A 21,246-nucleotide genomic window follows, 5' to 3' on the forward strand; every position below is an offset into this window, starting at 1 on the left:
GACAAGAACTAATTTTTATTTGATAACACAAGCAGGTCAATATCAAACTAATCTGAAGGGAATATCCTGCTACCCAAAGTCAGTTTAAGAAAATGTATTCCCAGGATTCCTTAAATTCATAACAAAGCAATGACAAATAACATTTTCAAGGAAACAATTTAATTTTGATTTTTTTTTAATCGTGTTTTCAGAAATATTGTTGGTGTTCACTTCCCTTCTAATCATTACCAAAAGTAAAATAACAAATAAAAGGATGTAAAAGGATGCAATTAAACAACTAAATATTAGCAAAGTAGTTAGTAGTTATATCTTCTCCAGTAAATAAAAGTAAAACTGGAAGAGGAAATATGGAAATTTTCAACTCAGTTCAATCAGCAGAACCCTGCAATTAAAAAAATATATATATGAATTATGGCAATAAAGACCTTTGGCAATCATTTCCTTAGACTATTTTAGCAGACCTTTGCTGTGCTTTGCCTTTAAAGCAACAATTCATATTCCTTTATTAATCTATCTTTATTCACAGGATGAAGTAGTCATACAATATGAATTTCTCTGAAGGACTTTTTTTTTATGTATAAAGAAGGCCTTGAGATATGCTGGCGAATAATATAAACAGTATGGAAGAAGGCTGCCAAAAAATGTGGGATGTCTTGCAGCTGTGATGGATTACCTAGTAACAAAGATGAAGAAGTCTTAGCAAGAGTGCACAGAGAGAGAATAAAACACGAGGTGTAAGAAGAGAGGGGAAATGGCTATGAAGCAACAAAAATGTATTGTTTGTGGGTGTAGATTAAGAAATTACAACTTTATTTGCGACAAACTGAAAGAGAGAAGAGACAACTAGTATTAGGAATTTACCAGGATTATTTTAACATTATTTTTCCCTATTAAAAAAATAATGAAGTTAGTAATTCATTTATAAGAAATAAAATTATTCTTATTAAAAATTACAGATTGTACTGAGAGACACAGTGTTTCCCTACATCAGAAGGGAAATTAAGGCCATATTTGTTAAAAGGAAAACCTTGTAATTTGGGCAACCCATGACTGTTTATAAATATCTAAAGTACAAGAGTCAAGTTGATGAGAGTGGACTCTCTTCACTGGTAAGCAACTATAGAACAAGGGGCAGTGGGCACAATCTGAAATACGGTAAATTCAGTCTGAACACAAGGACTTACTTTTCTCCTTTTTACTTCGAGCGTGACTGAGCACTGGGACAGGCTGCTCAGAGAGGTCATGGAGCCTCCTTCAGCAGGGATATTTAAGACTGGCTGGACTCCCCTGTGCAACCTGCTATAGGGAGCCTGCTTTAGCAAGGACTTGAACTGAAATTCTAGAGGTCTCTTCCACCCTACAGTTGTGTGGTTGCGTGAAAAAGTGATGACTAAAATCCTGTCACAAACATATCAATAGGAAGACTCTAAGATTTACTGAAAGCAAAACCAAAACATGGGTGTCTCATTTCTAAATATTACACTCGATCCAGTGCGTTATAACCCAGAGATGTTCTTTAACAGCACATCTGCTGAGTGCAGATTAAAAATTCAAAATATCTTCCAAAGACTGTAAATGAGGTGTTTTTAAAAATATATATATTTATATATATATCCAAATTTGGAGGATGCTTTGCTGAAGACTTTATCTTTTAGAAAATTAGTAGGATTCTCACAAGGTCATGGGTCAGGGTTTAGGAAAATACTGCAAAATGTGAAGAAGTAGCAACATTGTAACAGATGGACGATCTGAAGTTCTGGCAAGTTTTGTAGTGCGAGGTGACATCTTCCATTGAACCAGATGATATGCTTAGAAAATTGGCAAGCTTTTAAACTCAGTCTTTTTCCATCATCTGGTAAGTTGTAACAAAAGGATAAATTTGGATTATATGATATTACTTCTAATAAAATCAAATTGTATTGGTTATTTACATGAATTGAAGTTGTAATCCCTAGTGAAACTGAACAAGTTACTAGGAATCTCAAAGGAAAAAGAGAACACAGCTTTAGCAACAGTTCATCCACCTCAGGGTTCTTTTGCAGGCTGTCCACAGCCACTGAGCGTAAAGGCATTGGCAGACTCACTGCATGTGAATACTGAACCTTCTTCAATAGGTATCAGAATTGTTATGATGATAGCAATAGTCCTCAAAGCCATCAGAGTCTCTTTTTGAAGCACAACAAACATTTTCCAGAAACAAACATTAAACAATATTCCTTCCTGTGTTGTGAGCATCACTGTGGGAATTTCTAGTTGATGGACCAGCATCCCATATCCTGGCACACCATTTGGCTGGCTTTGTTAAAAACTAGCTGAATCCAGCACAATTTCTGTCCCAGAGAGTTAGCCCTTCCTGGTCCACCAGAGCTTAATCCAGAGATCTCACCCAGAGCCCAGAGGGTGCTGCTGCCACTCCTCTTCTCAAGTCCAGTGTAGTGATACTACACATGAGCTTCTAGAGATAGGAACACGCAAGTCACACCACATATGGAGGGCAACTATATGACTAATCATAAAGACCATCACACAATCACAGAATCACAGAATGACCCAGGTTGGAAGGGACCTCAAGGATCATGAAGCTCCAGCCCCCCTGCCTGGCAGGGCCAACAAACTTCCATGTTTGGTTTGATCAGGTTGCCCAGGGCCCCATCCAGCCTGGCCTTGAACACCTACAGGGATGAGGCATCCACAACCTCCCTGGGCAGCCTGTTCCAGTACCTCACCACTCTCCTAGTGAAGAACTTCCCCCTAACATCTAACCTAAATCTTCCCTCTTTCAACTTAAAACCATTTCCCCATGTCCTACTATTATCAGCCCTTTCAAAGAGTTTACTCCCCTCCTGATTATAAGTACCCTTCAGGTACTGAAAGGCTGCAATGAGGTCACCCCACAGCCTTCTTCAGGCTGAACAAGCCCAGCTCCCTCAGTCTGTCCTCATAGGGCAGATGTTCCAGCCCCCTGACCATCGTCGTGGCCCTACTCTGGACTCTCTCCAACAGCTCTGTGTCTGATCTTCAGGCTGCTGTGATATTCTTTGAATATCAGAGCTGAAAGTTCATTTAGAATTATGAAGCCTGAGATTCTTCACTCTTATCTCTGATAAGTGGCCTTTCCCCTGAATGGCAATTAATATGAGAGGCAATTAGACAATAATAATAATAATAATAATTAATAATAATAATAATAATAATAATAATAATAATAATAATAATAATAATAATAAAATATGCAGGAGTATGCTTCAGTCTGAACTATGCTCTATTACAAGAAAGCAAGAAAAGAGTGGCTATTGCCATCTGCAGTTTACTAAATGATCTCATGCTTGTCTGTTTTCATTCGAAGTGCCAGATACCTTTGTCTTAGTCCAGTCTGGGCTGAGATAAGTAAGACCAGTTTCTTGTTGGGATTGCACAGGCTCAGAGAAAATAATTATTTAACCCCTTACAATGCAATATGTTTTTAATGGAATATGTGTCATTGTTGGCCAAGACTTTGTTATCTGATTTGCTACTCTACTATCCTCACACTTTATACTACTCTTCTTCTTTTCCTTCTCTGCACTGTATTTTTGCCTGGTAAGATCAAACTTTGAGACTGTTCTCATTGTTTGGACAAGAGCATGAAAGCTTTTAGCAAATAAGATTAGTGGGGCTCTGTGGGAGACAAGCATGTGCCTGAGCATACTGTATTATTTAGATATTTCCTTTTGAGATATATCATGTCTCATCAGTTCTGTAGCTGAAAAGACTGTATCTAAATCAGCCTCTGCATTATCTTGCTCTGCGCATGAGAATAAACCTATGGGCAAATAGTTAGCAATTAATACTATGCTAAAGCAGTAACATTTTTCTTCATGAACAGCAAAAATAACAGCATAAATAAAAAGTATCATGATGGATGTATGAAAATGGTAGTCAGAATATTAGAGCAAAATATTTTTCTTTCTTTTTTCCTCTATCACAGTGCAATTATGACACTTAAGAAAAAAGCCAACTTCTCTGCTGTGCCTAAAAAAAGCAAGACAGAGTGACTACTGAAAATCGTGCAAGGTGACTAATGTCTCCTAAATTCTGTGCCTAAAACTATAAGCATCAGTTTAATCATATTTCTGTTTTCAGAATTTGAATTTTAGGAGAAGTTAGAATTATGATCTCCCAGTGCATATTCTATAAAAGGACAGAGATCTGAAGGCATCACCATGTTAAAAAGTCATAAAGATATTATAATCCATTAAAGCATGACAGAAATAAAATTTCCTATCCTCCCATCATATGATTACGTACTTTTCTCCTTTTCCTTCACTGACTGCATAAAGTGGATCTTATCTGTTATGAAAAATCCGTGTTATGTTGTGAAGAGAGCTGGTTACTACAGAATTCTTGCCTGATACTAAATTTAGAAAGAGTGACTAATGTGATTCCAAGCAGAGAGAAGAAGTCTTATTAGTCAAAGCAAATGAATGATTCTCTGGAAAATTCCTGTCAAGTCATTTAATCTCTCTCTTCACAGATGGTCACTGTTATGCTTCTTAGTTTCTAAATGTTCAACTTGATGACCTGATATTTAATTGATGAACATGCTGCTCAGTCATGGAACAAATGGGAAAGAAAAGAAGCTGAGTTTTGGACATCAGAAGTGCCTTTCAGTGCTAACCATTATGTAATTAATTTATTAATTAACAGGTACTAGAAATGTCAAATTAGGAACTTGCTGTTGCAGAACCCTATTACGCTTATCTTACCAGTTCCAGTCTTCAGTGCCAAAACAGAACTCCTTCCTTAGCAAACAAGATGGAGTGATGAATAGATAAAGGTTTGCATTCTCAGTACAGTGGTAATGGTTGCTATAAAGTTCAGGAGCAAATTTTGAAAAAGGTACCATAGAATATGAGATAGAAAGAGTTGAGTAAGGAGGGTAGATAACACAGAGATACAGCTTTAAATATAGTATATGATAATACGATTTTTAATTCTACACAGTACACAAATGGTCTCATATAGGCATTACCTAACTTAAATTTACAATTAGGAGCTGGTTTCAGTATGCAAATCATTCTGAAGAAAGAGAAGCAATATTCTCTAGTGTAATAACATAAAACACTACTTATATTTCTGCATATTTGCTGTTAGGAGGCAGCATATCTTACTGATTTACATGTAACAAATGTTTTCTGGGAAAAAAAATAAAAAGAAAATAAATAAATAAAAAAGAAAAGGCATTTCTTTATGATCGAGATACATAAATTTTATAATTGGGTCTTGAAGCTTGAATACATCAGGTTTTGAGCATTATATGCAAAAATACAAAACACAAATGGCAAATATACATACAAATAAACTAAAAATATACAACATTAAAAAACAAAAACAAAGCATTTGGGCAATGAAGGAGGGTTTTTGTTAACCCCCAAAGATTAACAAAATGTCACATCTATGTTTGCTCAAACTTGCAGCAATTTTCTACAGATTTCTGAGCACCAATTGTATCTTGAGCTCAAGTACAAGATCATCAGAAGTGACATGCTTTCCCTGAATTTATTAGACTGATTTTGGTGAAAATGGCAGTACTTTTCCTTACCTTTACATTTTCATGAAGCAATTCAATGAACTAAATAATGATCTGTTTCTATGCTTTACAGTCTTGATCTATTCTTCAACTGACAAAAGTGATGATGAAAATATCAGCAGATAAATGCAGTTCTGTCTCTGCATACCTGTCCCTGTTTTTCTCTGTATGCACATTCTCTCATCTACTGTGTATGTACTTAATATGACTATTTACAAATGTGTTCAAGATATTCAAGACATTTAACTGATTAACCAAGATTAGTTATTTAGTTTTAATTATTAATCCAAATAATGAACTAAGATCATAAATCCTGATGACCCATACATATTTCCTGCCCTCCACACCCAAGTTTTGAAGTCACTTATAATCTTCACACAAAAGAGACTTATTATGATGTTTAAAATAACTTAAAAACTAGAACATTATAAAGGACACTGAGTTTTAGATTGATAACAATTACTGTGATGTTGTAAGGTAGATTAGCAACTATACTGTTAAGTGTCTTAGTGAAACTTAGAAAATTAGGAGTTTTTGGTCCTAGACGTTATGTACATGTCTGTTCACATGAGGGCTGTCATCACTAGGTATCTTCCAGAAAGCTAGGCAGCAAGAGTTATCAACATCTATTAAGCCATTTTCATTCTTGGTCTGACAGCAAAAAAGGTCATAGATATATATATATGTATATTTAATCTCATGAACATTTTCTATGCTTATGATTTGCTAATGCTAACTTGCTATAGTTTGTAAAATTCCTTAATTTCTCCTGGATTGATAGTCCTGTCCTATTATCCCTAGTCCTCAAAGACTATGTGGAGGAACAATAAAAGTACAAGATCATGAACAGGAACCTCTGAACATCCCTTGAAAGGTAAGTGCTGTAACTGATGATCTAGTCAGTCTTGCAAATTTTTTTTTATTTTTATTTTTTTCCTCTTCTGCACAGTGGAATGGTTTTCTGATCACAAAGAAATAAAATTGTTTTATTAGAGCCTCTAGTTTGGTCTTCTTTGTAATTTCTCTTGGGGTTATGTTAATAGTTTCCATTTCATCAGGAGTATTTTCCATACAATTCTTATTATTCTCATTGTTTAAAACTATGGCGATTCTTCATTAGCAGATTCCTATCTGCCACCAACAAGGTAAGGTTATGCCCTACTTACTTTACTCAAGTAAATAGCATCTCATTTTCCTCCCTTAACTCTACTCCAGCAGATTTCATGAAATTCAGTGGTTCCAGTAATAGTCATACCACAGTATGGTTAATGCAATAAGCTGCCTTTGCTTAGTAGTCAAAATATGATTTCCCAAGTTTCGAAGACATTCAGCCAGACAAGATAGCAACTTGGGCTCACGCTGAAACACCTAAATAGGTCCCATTTTTCTACTACCTCTGCCACAAATACTGGAAAGCCCAAGATGTGTCCAAGTAGTTCCTTATCAAATGGTTTAGATTTCCCTCATCCAAACCATTTTGGTATACTCTTTAAGAATCTAATTTCCATCTTTGAGTTGTGGGTACTTTCCCTGGTATTCTTGTAGCTATGCCAGATGTGCTTATGACACAAAATTGCTTCTGACAAGTTCTTGGCAATATTAGGCAAAGTATTCAAAAGTAGATGAATGGTCACATACAGAAAGGAGAGTTGATCTCACCCAAGAGGCTCCCTGGCTATACACCAGTTCTCAGAAGTTAGGCCCAAAAGGCATTCTTCCTTGTCTCTGTTAAGAAATACATATGAAATTCTAGTCCTCAAGCCCAGAATATAAAGAATCCCTTAGTGCCCAGATGCAAGGAAGCATCATTTAGCCAGAATTATTTCCTCAGTATTTTCAGTTAATTATGTTACCAGGCTTCCATTCATATAACTTTTAGATGACTTTTCATTAGAGTTACCAGAGATGCCTAGGCCTCAGAACTAGAGAGTTGGACTATACAAGTAATATTAAACATTTACATAACTTTATTCCTCTCAAATTGCAGTTGGCCTAGGTTGACTTTACTGGGAAACGTTCACTTAAATGCATCCATATGAATTTGTAGGGTATTTTCTAAAGCTGTGATTTTTGAATAAGAATTTTAAACTTGTCAGATGTGGTTTGATGATTAGTTAAGCACACATAGTTAATATATCGATGCTGCTTCCAAAGGGAAAAGAAAAATCTCACATTACCTCAGTACAGTTTACTCTATGGAAGCCTTGGTGGTATTATTATCGACAGGATGTTTGCTATTGACTTCAGGAAGCCTGGCACTTCCATTCAGAAAGTTTCTCTTTAAAACAATCAGCCACAACAACTGAACAGGGGGGGTAGATTTTGAGTACTCTTCTATTATATTTTTTATGTTTATTTTACAAAGACAGAATTTTGACAGCTATTTAAAGAATATGATGATTATGTGAACCTGCAAAAGTTGCTTGTGTTCTATTGTACCAGACCAATGAAAATGTACTTTGTGAAGATAAAAGCTGTATACAAATAAGGAGGGAAGATATTCAGGACATATGCACACAGAGGAAGTTTTTAGATAGAAATAATGAGGAGATATAAAAAAATAAATCTTTATGATAAGTTATTCTAAAACATACTTTAAGTAGATGGTCACGTAGCCTTCTGATCTGAAATCTGAGATTAAATTTAGACACAATTTACCTGCAAAATTGGCAGCTAGTTACATAAATAGCTCTAAACATCAGTTGTTCTTTTAGCTCCTGTTCAGTTCAAAAGAAAATTTGCATGTCTTTCTAATAAAAAGTTGTTTCTCAAGTAAAAGCCAACTTGATAGAAATCTGAACACATTTATAAAAACATAATACTTTAGTAGTCATGCTATCTCTGTTCCAATCAAGATCTTTGCTGTTTTCCCAGTATATTTTTCTCATGCAATCAAGTTTTTATTGCTAAATCATACATTTACTGGTAGAAGCAATGAATTCTGTCATTCAGGAGATTTTCTGTAATGTATTTTTTAACTTGATCATGATTTACTGAAGGTTTTCAATGGCTGAATTGTATAATGACTGCAACAAATGAAATAAAATGCCTCATAAATGACAGCTATAACCAAATGTCGTTCCAATTGAGTTGCATCCAGGTCCTAATAAAGGTCTGATTTTAAACATGACAAATTTGTATTTGAGAGGTTAGCAATAAGCAAATTTTGTCTTTGGTATGCCTTTGAATCCTACTCCTAAATTCCACTAAGTAAAAAATTTTAATGAGATTTTTAGTTTCTTGAACAAAGCCATTCAAACACACTTCAGAGTTGTACTCTCAGCATACTTGCTATGTCCAGTAGAAAACAAAGCAAGGACACCTAAGAGCATGGCATAGAATCTACTCTCAAACTGTTTTTGAAGCTTCTTCTCACTCTCAATCACGTGGACATAACAGCTCAGAGAGGAGGAAGTTCAAGTTTCAACTTGAGTTTCTCCTGTTTCTACACTGTAGACAAGTTACATACTAGTTTCACAGAGTTTTACTAATCACAGAATCACAGAATCACAGAATCACAGAATGACCGGGGTTGGAAGGGACCTCAAGGATCATGTAGTTCCAACCCCCCTGCCTGGCAGGGCCACCAAACATACACTTTTACTAGATCAGGTTGCCCAGGGCCCCGTCCAACCTGGCCTTGAACACCTCCAAGGACGGGGCATCCACAACCTCCCTGGGCAGCCTGTTCCAGGGCCTAACCACTCTCCTAGTAAAGAACTTCCCCCTAACATCCAACCTAAATCTTCCTTCCTTCAACTTGGATCCATTTCCCCTAGTCCTGCTATTGTCTTCTCTTTCAAAGAGTTTACTCCTCTCCTGGGTATAGGTTCCCTTCAGGTACTGAAAGGCTGCAATGAGGTCACCCCGCAGCCTTCTCTTCTCCAGGCTGAACAAGCCTAACTCCTTCAGCCTGTCCTCATAGGGGAGGTGCTCCAGCCCCCTGATCATCTTCATGGCTAATGTAAAATAAAACCTTCGACTTCTGTGCAAATATGCTTTGATGCTATACATTTTTGGCCTTTTATATTATTTATTTATTTATTTATTTTTATCTTTTTACTTTCTTAATAGTATGAAAAATAGTTTGTCTTCTATAGAGCACAAAGTTGTTATCAATACTGAAAGGGTTTTCTAACTTAGTTTTCTTCCAGATTTTAGGAAAGTCCCTTGTTTACTGTTCAATTTGGCAAGAAACTTGGCACTGACCTATAAGTGTACTTACATATTTGTGTTACACACAATAATATACATGTTAAATATTCTTTAACATACTACTTTGTTACCTCTTTATTGCATTACTCTTATCTTCTGTACCATAGCTATTTCCCATTCAAACTTATTTTCAGTAATTCATAAAACAGATTTGTCTTCTTTCATATTTTAAAAATAAAGCACAAAAATTAATAAGCTCTAGCTAATCTGCCTTTTTATCAGTTTTGTATCTAAGTAGAAAATACTTTGATGTTAGAGTCAAGGAATAGCTCCATCCCCTAAATATGTCAGATAATTACCTTAATTATTTTACCAGAGCATATTTGGATTCAGGTTTAACCTTGATTTTACAAAGCAACAGTTGTAATATAGACAAAGGGAAATTCAAATAGGTAGCTACTTTTGTTCATTTTAAAAGCAGCTATTATTAACATTAATATTAACATTTTTCTTAAATCCAAATGTTTGCATTTTTCAAACTGTATATAAACAAATGAATGAAGTTTGTTTTCTGATCTAGAACGTATCAAATAATAATAAAGGTTGCTGTGTGGGTTTTGTAGTTGTGGTTTAACATGAGAATAAATCTTTCATGGTTCTTATACTCCCTCTAAAAAGATTTCAAAAAGCAAACCCCAAAATTCAGAGAATGCTGCTCATGACTAGAAGGGAAAGGTAAGCAGATCAACAAACGGTCCTGAAATGGTTGTTTTGATGATTCATTCTGAATTATGACTACAAGCTATCAAAAAAAGAAAGCACTAACATGAAATGGAGAAAGAGAAATGCGATTGTAATTTTATAGATTAATCTAGTTCATGTTTAAATGTATGTAGGATGAGTGGGCATTTAACTCCAGTTAATACTACTAAGGTTCATTAGTTAGAACTTAAATATGTCAGGACTCTTGTCTCTGTGTTCATATGTGTAAAATATTGATGTGAGATATTCTCAAGAGGTAGCTTAAGATTAGCATTATGACTAAAAGAGCTGTTAACTCTGAAAAGTTTGGGTAGAAGTGCAAATCAAATAAGAATTGATACATGGCTACAAGAATGTTGTGACTAGAAAATTGTTCCTAAGAGTTAGAATTTCCATCTCTCAGGAAGATCTTAAATTCTTGAAAAGTAATATATCTTCCACATATTCATTACAAATCAACGGTGGTTTAAATTCAGATTTCAGATGCTTTAAGAAGCGTCGTATAAACAGCCAAAGAAAGACCTTCACAGGGAGCAGAAGCTGTAGCTCAAATGTTCTCGATTTTAATTAAAATAATTCACTGAACTGGGTAATAATAATTAAATAAGGAAAATATTGGGTGGAAAATCATAGCAAACAAGATTCATTCCATTAATTTTCTATCTATCTCTCTGCTAAGTGGATTTACCTACAATTACATTATTTTAACAGTGCTTATAATGCAATAAGAAACAGTAAAAAACAAGCAAACAGACAAGCAAACAAACAAGGAAAAACAAAACAACAATAGAAAAAAAAACCTACAACAGCAACAACAAGCAAATGAATAGGTAGGCAAAAAAATCTTACTATTACAAATGTCAACAGAAGAAAACATTATTTTTTTCTCTGAAGAAGTATGCAGACATATTTCCTCATCGTATTTCAGTTGGCATGGGTATACATACAGCAGAGGGTTTAAAAATTGATTAGCTCTCACTGTCAAAGAATAACTACAAAACCAAACAAACAAAAAGGCACAGAGTGTCATCTTCCCAGAGAGAGAGAATTCTGTGATTTAATTTTATCTGAAGTCTTGCTGGGTTCACCTTCCTTTTATGAGTGAGCAAAACACTCTTTCTTAAACTCTGGATGTTTGGGATAAATGTAAATAAATGTAAGGTTACATGTACATATATAATATGAAACTAGATAAAAGATGTTATCTCAGTAGCTCAATTTACACACAAAAAAAAAAAAAAAAAAAAAAAAAAAAGTGAGAAGATGTATGAAATTGCCTCCAAACACTCTTCGGATGACTCGTAAAAGGTATTACTCATAAGCCAATAATAAGAAAAACTTGCTTGGTTCCAAAGGCAAGGGCTTGCTGAGAACTCTTGCAGGAAAACAATCTCTTAATAGAACTGTTTCCCTCTCAGCTAACAGCCCTTAAATGAAGTTAGGGAGGAGTAGATCCTGGGTTACACAGGTGAATTTCTTGCATCAAGGCTAGCCATGCCTTTTCACTAGATGCTCAATTTTAGGAGCTCAAATTTAGGTTTCGGCTGTGACCTTACAGTCCCCATATATGTATGAAGGAGTCATATATATCTACAGAACTATATAACTAATAATAGAGGAAAAGCAAGTGTGAAGTGGGACATGAAAATAAATCTGTTTGGGAAAATCTGTATGCTACAGACAGCTTTCAGCTGCAGTTTTTCTTTTTACCATTTTACCACTTAAAGATTCTTTCTATGATTTTTATATATTAGCAGGAAGATTGTTCTAACTTAACTACATCATGCTGAGATTATCTTTTCAATTGAACAAGTAGAACATGCCTTATAATTTCTAAAACACAGTTCATAAAATTGTAGACAAATCACTAGGAGACTTTTGTGAAGCCTTGATGTGTCTCGCTCAAACTTATAGGAGGGAGGCAAGGTTCTTTGATGTTTGTGTACCTGGAGTGAGATTAAGAAACAACAGTTCAAATGTTGGTCCAACCAGTTTATTACAAATCTTAATCAGGGAGGTGGGGAAGGGGAGGGTGGATGATTTAGGGTGATGGGGAAGGGAAGGTGGGAAACAGAAAAGATGGAAAAAGGCAAGAATTGCATAAAGCAGGGATAGTCACCACCAGGATCCAGCAGCGGTCCCACTGCAAGACGTTCCGATGGTTCAAGGCAAAAGGACAGTGGAGGAGAGCAGCAGCAGCGTGGCAGGCCTTGGGCAGAAAGTGGGTAGCAGGAAGAAGGTGCAGGGTAAGTCCAGGAGCAGTCAGCAGGATTCAAGTAGCAGGTCCATGAGAGTCCGTCAGTGAGCAGGACGCCCATAGTGAGGAATCTGATGGCAGAAGCCTGTCTTGTTCTTCAGCATGCAAGTAACTTCTTCAGCATGCAGGTGTTGGGTCATGAGGAATCTGATGTCAGAAAACCTCTAACTTAATGGTTGATGATCCCTCTTTCATCCCCCTTTTTCCTGCCTACTTGACATTCCTGGGTGCTTGGGTGAAAGTCATGTGCAACACCTCCTAAGATGGCCATCTTCCTTGAGATAAGACCACTTCATGGCCATTCATCTGCCGCTTATCTCTCTCTTTACATCACTGCATGTAAATAATGCTACCTGAAGAACATATTTGCATTTTAAAACTTCATTTGTGTTGAAGGCAGGGCAAAGATGGCAATCAGTTTCAAGAGAATACCCAGAAATTTTAAGCTCTCTAGTACCTTTGGGTGGAGCTTTTTTCATGACATTTTTGTTGCTTTTCTGTGTTACTGTCTCTTACTGGCATAGGTCCTTAACACAGAATGGTGTATCTAATAGTCTAGTGCGCTCACACACACACACACAGACACACACACAAAGTGTAATGATATCAGAAAGAAAAAAAATGATAATCAGGCTGCTGGTTAGGTCCATAAGATCTAGGACTCGTAAGAGACTGAATTCAAGTCTGGATATTTTGCCTTGAGCTTTGATGCTAACTGTGAGTATTTCATCAATATGGTACAGGATAATCTTTAGTGCCACAGTGATATGACTGCATTCAACAAGATATAAGGCTCACAAAGGTTCATTGAGGTGGAATTTAAAGAACTCTGTTGAATAGATATTTCAAGAAAATACCAAATCTTTACGGCATATAACATTTTATCTAAAAACTACAACTGTACTGCCTGGCATGCTCATGGCTGAGCTGATTTCCATGACCTCTCATCTGACAAAAAAAAAAAAAAAAAAAAACAACTGTGGAACACAGAAAAGAAATATTCCTTTTTTTTTTTTTTTCTTTTTCTTTCTTTTTTTTTTTTTTTTTTTTTCCTAAAGCAGTTTAAATACCATAGTGTTAGTTTTGCTCAGATATCTAGTTTACTTAGACTGCTTTGAATTGGAAATAATGCGCAAGCCAGAGAATATGAGCAAGGTCAAAAAGGTAGCAACAGAGTATTGAGGTACTGTAACAAAGCAAACTGAGCAGGTTCCCTGGTCACTAATCTGTCTGCAGGCTGACTATGTGAACAGTCATTAGAATAGTATTCTCCCTGAACTGGGAAGATGGGTTCTTTTCATCCCCTGAAGTGAATGACCAGTGATGGACTTGAACAATTCACAAACATGGTTCAGTAGCTGTATGGAACATGGTCCACTCACCGAAATCTCTTTGATTGTTGGACCTTGTTTTGGAGGCTAAAAGCTCATTAGTATAATATGAGCTAATTCACAGACTTTTGGTCTCGTTGACAGTTACTAGAGTAGCTGGAGCCTATGTCTCTGAAAGACTTTTCATACTATGCAGTGTTTCTTCTCCTGTCCTAATCATCTTAGACTAAAAGAATCTTTATTTTGGCACTGCTCCTACACTACGCTAGAATGAACAGACCAGAGCAGAATAGATTTGAATGCATCAGTCCTGACGCTGGTTAATTAAATGCTATAGATGCAAGTAAGTCACACATAGTTCATAAATGACTCTTTATAAGCAATATTTAATAGCCATATTTGGAAACATCTTGCAGAGTTAAATCTACTTTTCTCTTTCCCTCTCTGACTCTCTACTCACAGAATCACAGAATTGTAGGGGTTGGAAGGGACCTCTTGAGATCATCGAGTCCAACCCCCCTGCCAAAGCAGGCTCCCTACAACACATTTCACAGGTAGGCGTCCAGGCGGGTCTTGAATATCTCCAGAGAAGGAGACTCCACCACCTCCCTGGGCAGCCTGTTCCAGTGCTTCGTCACCCTCACTGTAAAGAAGTTCTTGCGCTCATTCGTGCGGAACTTCCTATGCTGAAGTTTCAGCCCATTTCCCCTTGTCCTGTCCCCACGCACTACTGAAAACAGACCAGTCTCGCCACTATGGCTCCCACACTTCAGGTATTTATAAACCTACTCACATCAAGGAGATGAACCTTGAAGAACCACAGCTGTTGATCTTTCCTATGTAGTAAAGTCTACAAGGAGTCCTCTTTTTTTCAGGAAGCAAAATATGGATTTAGACAGTGGAACGCAGCTCTCAGCTTCTGTCTCAAAATTATCAAAACTTTATCAATAAGAGTGGGTGGTGAATGCCAAGAGGATATTTTTCTACAAAAAGATAAATACAAATGCAAATCTTAAAGCTTGCAATTGCTTCTTGAATTTAGTCTTCTTTGATTTCTCTATAGCAGGAGTGCTTTTGTTTTATTTACATTCATTTTCAGTACACAAAGTACATATTGATTCTGAAGAATCTGTCATTTCTGTTCTTTTTCTGTCATTTAGAGGTGTCTAAAGAAGTATACTAACATCAAGAATGTTGCTACTTTACTACCAGATGGTATTTCTCCTTTGGGAAAGCTATTGTCTCAGCATAAATAAGTAGGAATTATTGCCTAGGTAGAATATATTCAGTGCTTGACTTATTTCCATGAATCTACATATTTCATTCTTTGCTTTTGTTATTTGTATGTCATAGAATTTAAAACAAAAAGATTGTGTTTATTTATTTATTTATTTATTTATTCCTTTTTGGTATTCTTTCTTCACAGATAATTTATCTATACTTAGAGCTACAGCCTTTCTCAGAACAAAGATATTTAGAAAGAGTAATTCAGCATTATTTTTAGTATAAATACTTCCCACAGTATAACCATTAATTTGATAAAGGCTTAATATATTCTTTTAAGACAGATTGTTTTGGTTGTTTCTTTGCATTTTTTTTTTTTAAATGTAGCTTTATAAACTAGCACTATCCTTCATTTTAAACACAAAGCAGCAAACACAAAAGCCAATTGTTTGCTATTCCTGAGAGATACCTTTATACTCCTAGCCTCATATGGTTTTCGTTGATGACATCAATTGTGTTTTGTCTGAGATATGAAACATTATTCTAAATTTAACACTGCTGGTACTTAAAAGAAAAGAAAGTTCACTATTCAAAGCTCTTCAAAGAAAAGCTTCTTGAAGAGAATTTCAGACAATAATTATTTTATACAGTTCTACACTGAAACTTCTTGCACTCTCTCTGTTGAAGTTATTTTTTGTCAATCAAGATCCAGAGTTCATTTTATTCTCTTTCTTGTATTCATCAGACTAAAGTGTGAAGGTTGGTGTTGACCTACTTTAGTAGGCTGATGCATAGTCTTCGTAAAACAAAGTGACATCTGTATTTTCATTTTTCTGCATTGTCACTCTCATGATGACTAATAGTAGGTAATGATGCTTGGCTGCTGGCAAAAAGAAAAGGAGACCGGTCTGCTCTGAATTACAGTTATCTCTTCTTGGAGGACATTATGATACCTACATTAAGCGCAGTGGGTGCATCCTTATTAGATGTTTACAGAAGATCTCTATATGTTACAGTAGAGTAACAAATCAGTTGAGATTGGAATTCAACCATTTGACCAAGTGTAGATTCTGCATTACAGTAGAATGAATAAATCATTGGAGGCCATGTATGGCACTGATAGGTTTCTGCCGAATAAATGAAAGTGCTTAATTTAAATGTTACAGGAAAATTGAAGACACTTAAAGGTAAGTAAGGTGATGCTACTCTGAATATCACATGAAATTTCAGTGGCAAAATATTTTTTTTCTGCATGTTCTAGTTCAGTGGGTCAGCAGCTAAAATGTCAATTCATAAGTAGTATGTACTTTACTACTCATTTTGACATTTCTGTATAATATGGTGTTATAACATTTAATTAAAGTCATCCATTTTTAGCATGTTTGGTTTGAAACATTATTTTTTCTTATCATTTTGTTTCACATCAAATGAAGAATTATTTGTTGGGCATAAAATTTTAGAGGGCTATGCTTTTCCTTTTTTCTTTTACTCTTTTTTCTTTTTCTTTTTCCTTTTTTTTTTTTTTTTTTTTAATTACTTTGAAGGTAAATATTTTAAATTTTTTTTCCTTATGAACTGAAATTATGCCTTTCGTAAGGTTCTTCTATGACACTATGAGAAAGTACAAAATATATTTGATTGTTAAATCACAAAGATTGATGAGAAGAGATAAGTTAATAAGTTGATAAGTTAATAGGACTTATAATGACATTTCCCCTTACAGCATTTTTAGTAGAATAAAAATTCTCAAGCATATTTAATACCATTTTAAACACGTATGGAAAACAAGATGACTTCTCCAAAAGTAATATCTCCTATTTTATTATGTTAGCCCACAGTGTCAGAGATGGTAGTAGAGGCCAACCCTTCCCATCAATACTCCATTACATTGTGCTGCAGCAGGGGGAAACTCTGACCAAATGGTTTCTGACACAGAAGTGGAGATGAAGAAAAAGTGCAGAATTTAAATCCTCCATGCAGAAAAAATGGCACCCGCTGACATTCACTGATAGTTGCAAAACATTTATGAAGACCAGTCAGCGAATCCGAGCACAGTGAGGCCGTGGGTAGTGTGTTTTAGTAGTGGTGATGTTGACAGTTGATCATCTCTGCTGGTGCAGATTTTTATGAGCACAGCATGCAGACTCTTATTTATTGCTGGCAAAAATGCATAGCAAACAGTAGTAACTGTGTTGAAAATATTGAAAAAATTTGTTGCTTTCTATTTGCTCTGTAAAATAGTGTTATTTTGTCTTTTGTATCTGTTGTACTTTTTATTGAGAGAAAGAGGAAGCATTACTTTCAGTGATATATAAATTAAAATAAGAAAAAAGAAAAAAAAAAAAGTTATTTTTCCCAAAGTCACTTTTAAAAAACAAGTATTAATTGAGCTGATTCGAAATTCTTAATGCTATTAACAAATACTCTGATAGTAACATACAGTACATAGAAAACATCTGATGCTCTTCTGTTTTATTAGGCTACATTTTACATCAGAAGTCTTATTCATTCCATTTTCCAAAGTACACAAATGCTGCTCATGGCTGCAGCTTATGGTCTATGACTTGGGACGGACATTAATTTTGTATTTATTCTGTAAAATTTAACACAAACTGAATCAAGATGTTTACATTACACATAATGTGTAGCGTTACAACCTTTACTTAACTGTGTATTACTAATTTTATAACAAAGACATTGTGAAATGACAAGTCATTCTTTTTATTCATTTTCAGTTCTCTTCCTGAACTGGCCTTGTTTTGAAAAAATATTTTCAGGAAAATAATAATTAGCTGTCAGAGTTATTTGTCGAAGACATTTATCCCTAACATCTATATCCCCTGGTGGCTCACTGTAGAAGAACTGCTGCTTGCAACACTGGGGGCCCAGGTTCGAATCCCCCCTGCGGCGCAAGTGGTAGAAGTTCTGCTTTGCTACACAGAGGGCTCGAATCCCAGGAGTTGGACTCGATGATCTCTAAGGTCCCTTCCAACTCACATGATACTGTGATACTGTGATACTATGATACTATTTAATCACAGCTGACCGTCGAGAACCAGGTTGCTGATAATACTTTAGCTGTTTTGGTTCTTTTTTAGATATTTTAGAAATGTTATACTATTTTTTAATCTAAAGCAGAATTTTACTGTCAGATTATGTTCAAGTTATATACATATGCTGTGCTCTACTTCTAAGAAACTTCTTAGAGGCTTTCTGCACTAAGTACAATTCACTGTCACATAATTATGTATTTTGTTCTACTAAGCCTCCATTTGTTGGTTATGTGTATTTTGAGGAATCCCTTCAGTGAAAGCATGACACTGTCACCAGCCCATGGTTCTTCAGTTAATGTCATCCTTCAGTCTCAAAGGAAGAAATGTAAAAAGAGCTACATCATTTCCAAACTCTTGACAGTACCATTAGAAATGCAGAAGAGTAATGTATGGAAATCTATTCCATGGTTCTTTTTGCTGTCCTTAGACAGAAATTATACTCAGTGGAAACAAGAACTGATCTTGCTGATGGAAATGTCATTGTTCCTGTACTGTTCTTGGAGAAGCCTACTGTGTGGGTTGCAGCAGTAGTGACAAATGTTTTGTAGTTTGTATATCATAGTGAGGCAGGTAGCACTGTTATTTCTGAGCTGCAAGGAGAATGACCTTCCCCCCCCCATTTATTATTTCCCTTTCTGTGGCACTTTCACACGTGTGACAGAGAAAGGTGTCTGTCTTCCATACATGATGCCACGTAGTACCTAAACGAGGAAGTTCACACCAGTGCTCAACAAAAAGAAAGCGGTCATTAATGTAATTCCACCTTTGATTATGCCTTATTACTTATCAGTAATGAGAGTTAGTCCATTTTCTGTGGGTTTCTGTTTTGATTACTCAAAGCTTCCAGACTGGATGATTTCTTACTGTAACTAATGTGAGACTTCACCTCATCCCATTATCCAAGTATTTCTAAAGAATGTGGAGGATCCATACAAAAATGCCTTTTATTCCACTAAAGTTTACAACGACAACAACAACAACAACAACAACAATAATAATGTTTAGTCCACAGAAAATAAACAAAACAATAGACATGGGGTCACATAGCCTCTGGGAAACAGCAGATCAGAACTGGAAACTGGAATATGATGAAAATGTAAAAGAGTTATCCACACTTATGTATCTCCAGAAATTCTGTTTAAACTTGATTACAACTGTTTGGTATTGGTATTTAACCTTCTCACTGTATATGTATACAGACCAGCTAAATCTATTCACTGGGAACAGTACTCAGAAATAGGATGATACAGCTTTTATTGAAAAACCCATGGATAGTGGAAATTTAACAGAAGTTTTATTTTTAACAACAAATGTTTGTATAAGGAAATTTCACTTGTGTGAGATTCATTGCAATGTGTAGGGGAGGAACAACTATTTTTAATAAACCATACCGAGTTCATTAATCTGTGTTATTTTTCTATTCTCTAAGTACCTGCAAGGTAAATGTTTACCCCATTTATTAAGAGTAGTGCTTCAGTTGACAAGAATATAATACTATTGAAATATTATTGCAGAAATTAGTCCAATTAAGAAGTGTTAAAAATAGCAGCAAAAAGCATTATTACTTTTTTTTCCCCAGGAGAAATGGATGTTTTGTTTTGTTTTGTTTTTTTAACTCCATATAAGAGCTGATGAATTTTCATGCTTCCCTGGAAGGAATTTTTATTTACTTTCAGTTCTCTGTTTTTTGTTTGCTTGTTTGTTTGGTTTTCATCTTTCTTTCTGTTATCCTTTTTACTAGCAGTGTTGCAAAAACAAGAATGCAAAAAAGATCAGAGACAAAGGTAAATGCATTAACCTTTAGATTCTCTGGTTGTGACTGAAGCAATTCAAGCTGATCAAAAATATTAATTTCAATTTAAGGGAAATTTTTAACTACCCCTCTTGAACTTACGGCTATCATCTGGAATCTTAAAAGTAGCTAATGTATTTTTTTTATTATTTTTTTTCCCCCGGCATCTTCAAAAAACTTCACTGGGCCAAATCTCCAGCACAGTTTTCCAAATAGGTAAATGAGTTCCTATACTTTTCCCTTAGAACAGGTAATCCCCATTTGCAGCCTCCTGGGAAACTTCCTCAGAAGCAGATAGAACTTGATTTCCTTTTTTATCTATCTGTTGCTCTCACAGACTGTATGTCATCAGTAACAAACAGAAACTTTGTGGTTGCTCAAATGCTCCATCCAACAGAGAAGAATATTAGGCACCAGGGAATGGTAGGAGCAGAAGTAATACGTTACATTTAAGGTTAGGTCTGAGACTTGTACCCATGTCTGCCATTACTCACAGCAGTGGATTTAATGATGCTACCATTTTAGATTTTTCTGGTTTAAGAACTTATTACTGTAGATGCTGTTTCCTCTTTTAGTAGTCCCTAGTGTGTCTCAGATATTACTTTATGTTATTGATAGCAGGCAAGGTCATAGTCTCTGTGGTATATGGGACATTTCTGATGAAACTGTTATCATTTACTGTCAAGTGTAATTTGAGAAAAGAAACCAAGAACCTCAAATGTTGTCTATGTATTAAAAAAAATCAAGCAATAATTCTTCAAAATAATGGAAACAATAGAATTATCTTTGTGGAATCACAGACTTTTCAATTTCAAGCCCTTTAAATTTTATCCAAGTTTTCCAGCCATCAGGGTTCTTTAAAAAGCCCCAGTGTGAATTTTTCTGCTGTGAAGCACAATAAAATAATGTTCTAAAAAAGAATGATATTAATCTATTTCAAAAATAAAATAAAATATTAACACTCTATTAAAAATATATTTAATTACCTGTACAACTTTATCACAACTGTCATTACCATACAGATACTCAGTCTGGTAGTCCATAATTAGTATTGTGTCTACAAGCAAAGTTTCTGCATCAAATCAAATATGGTATTAACAGCA

This window comes from Excalfactoria chinensis, chromosome 1 (assembly GCF_039878825.1).
Source record: "Excalfactoria chinensis isolate bCotChi1 chromosome 1, bCotChi1.hap2, whole genome shotgun sequence".
NCBI lineage: Eukaryota > Metazoa > Chordata > Aves > Galliformes > Phasianidae > Excalfactoria > Excalfactoria chinensis.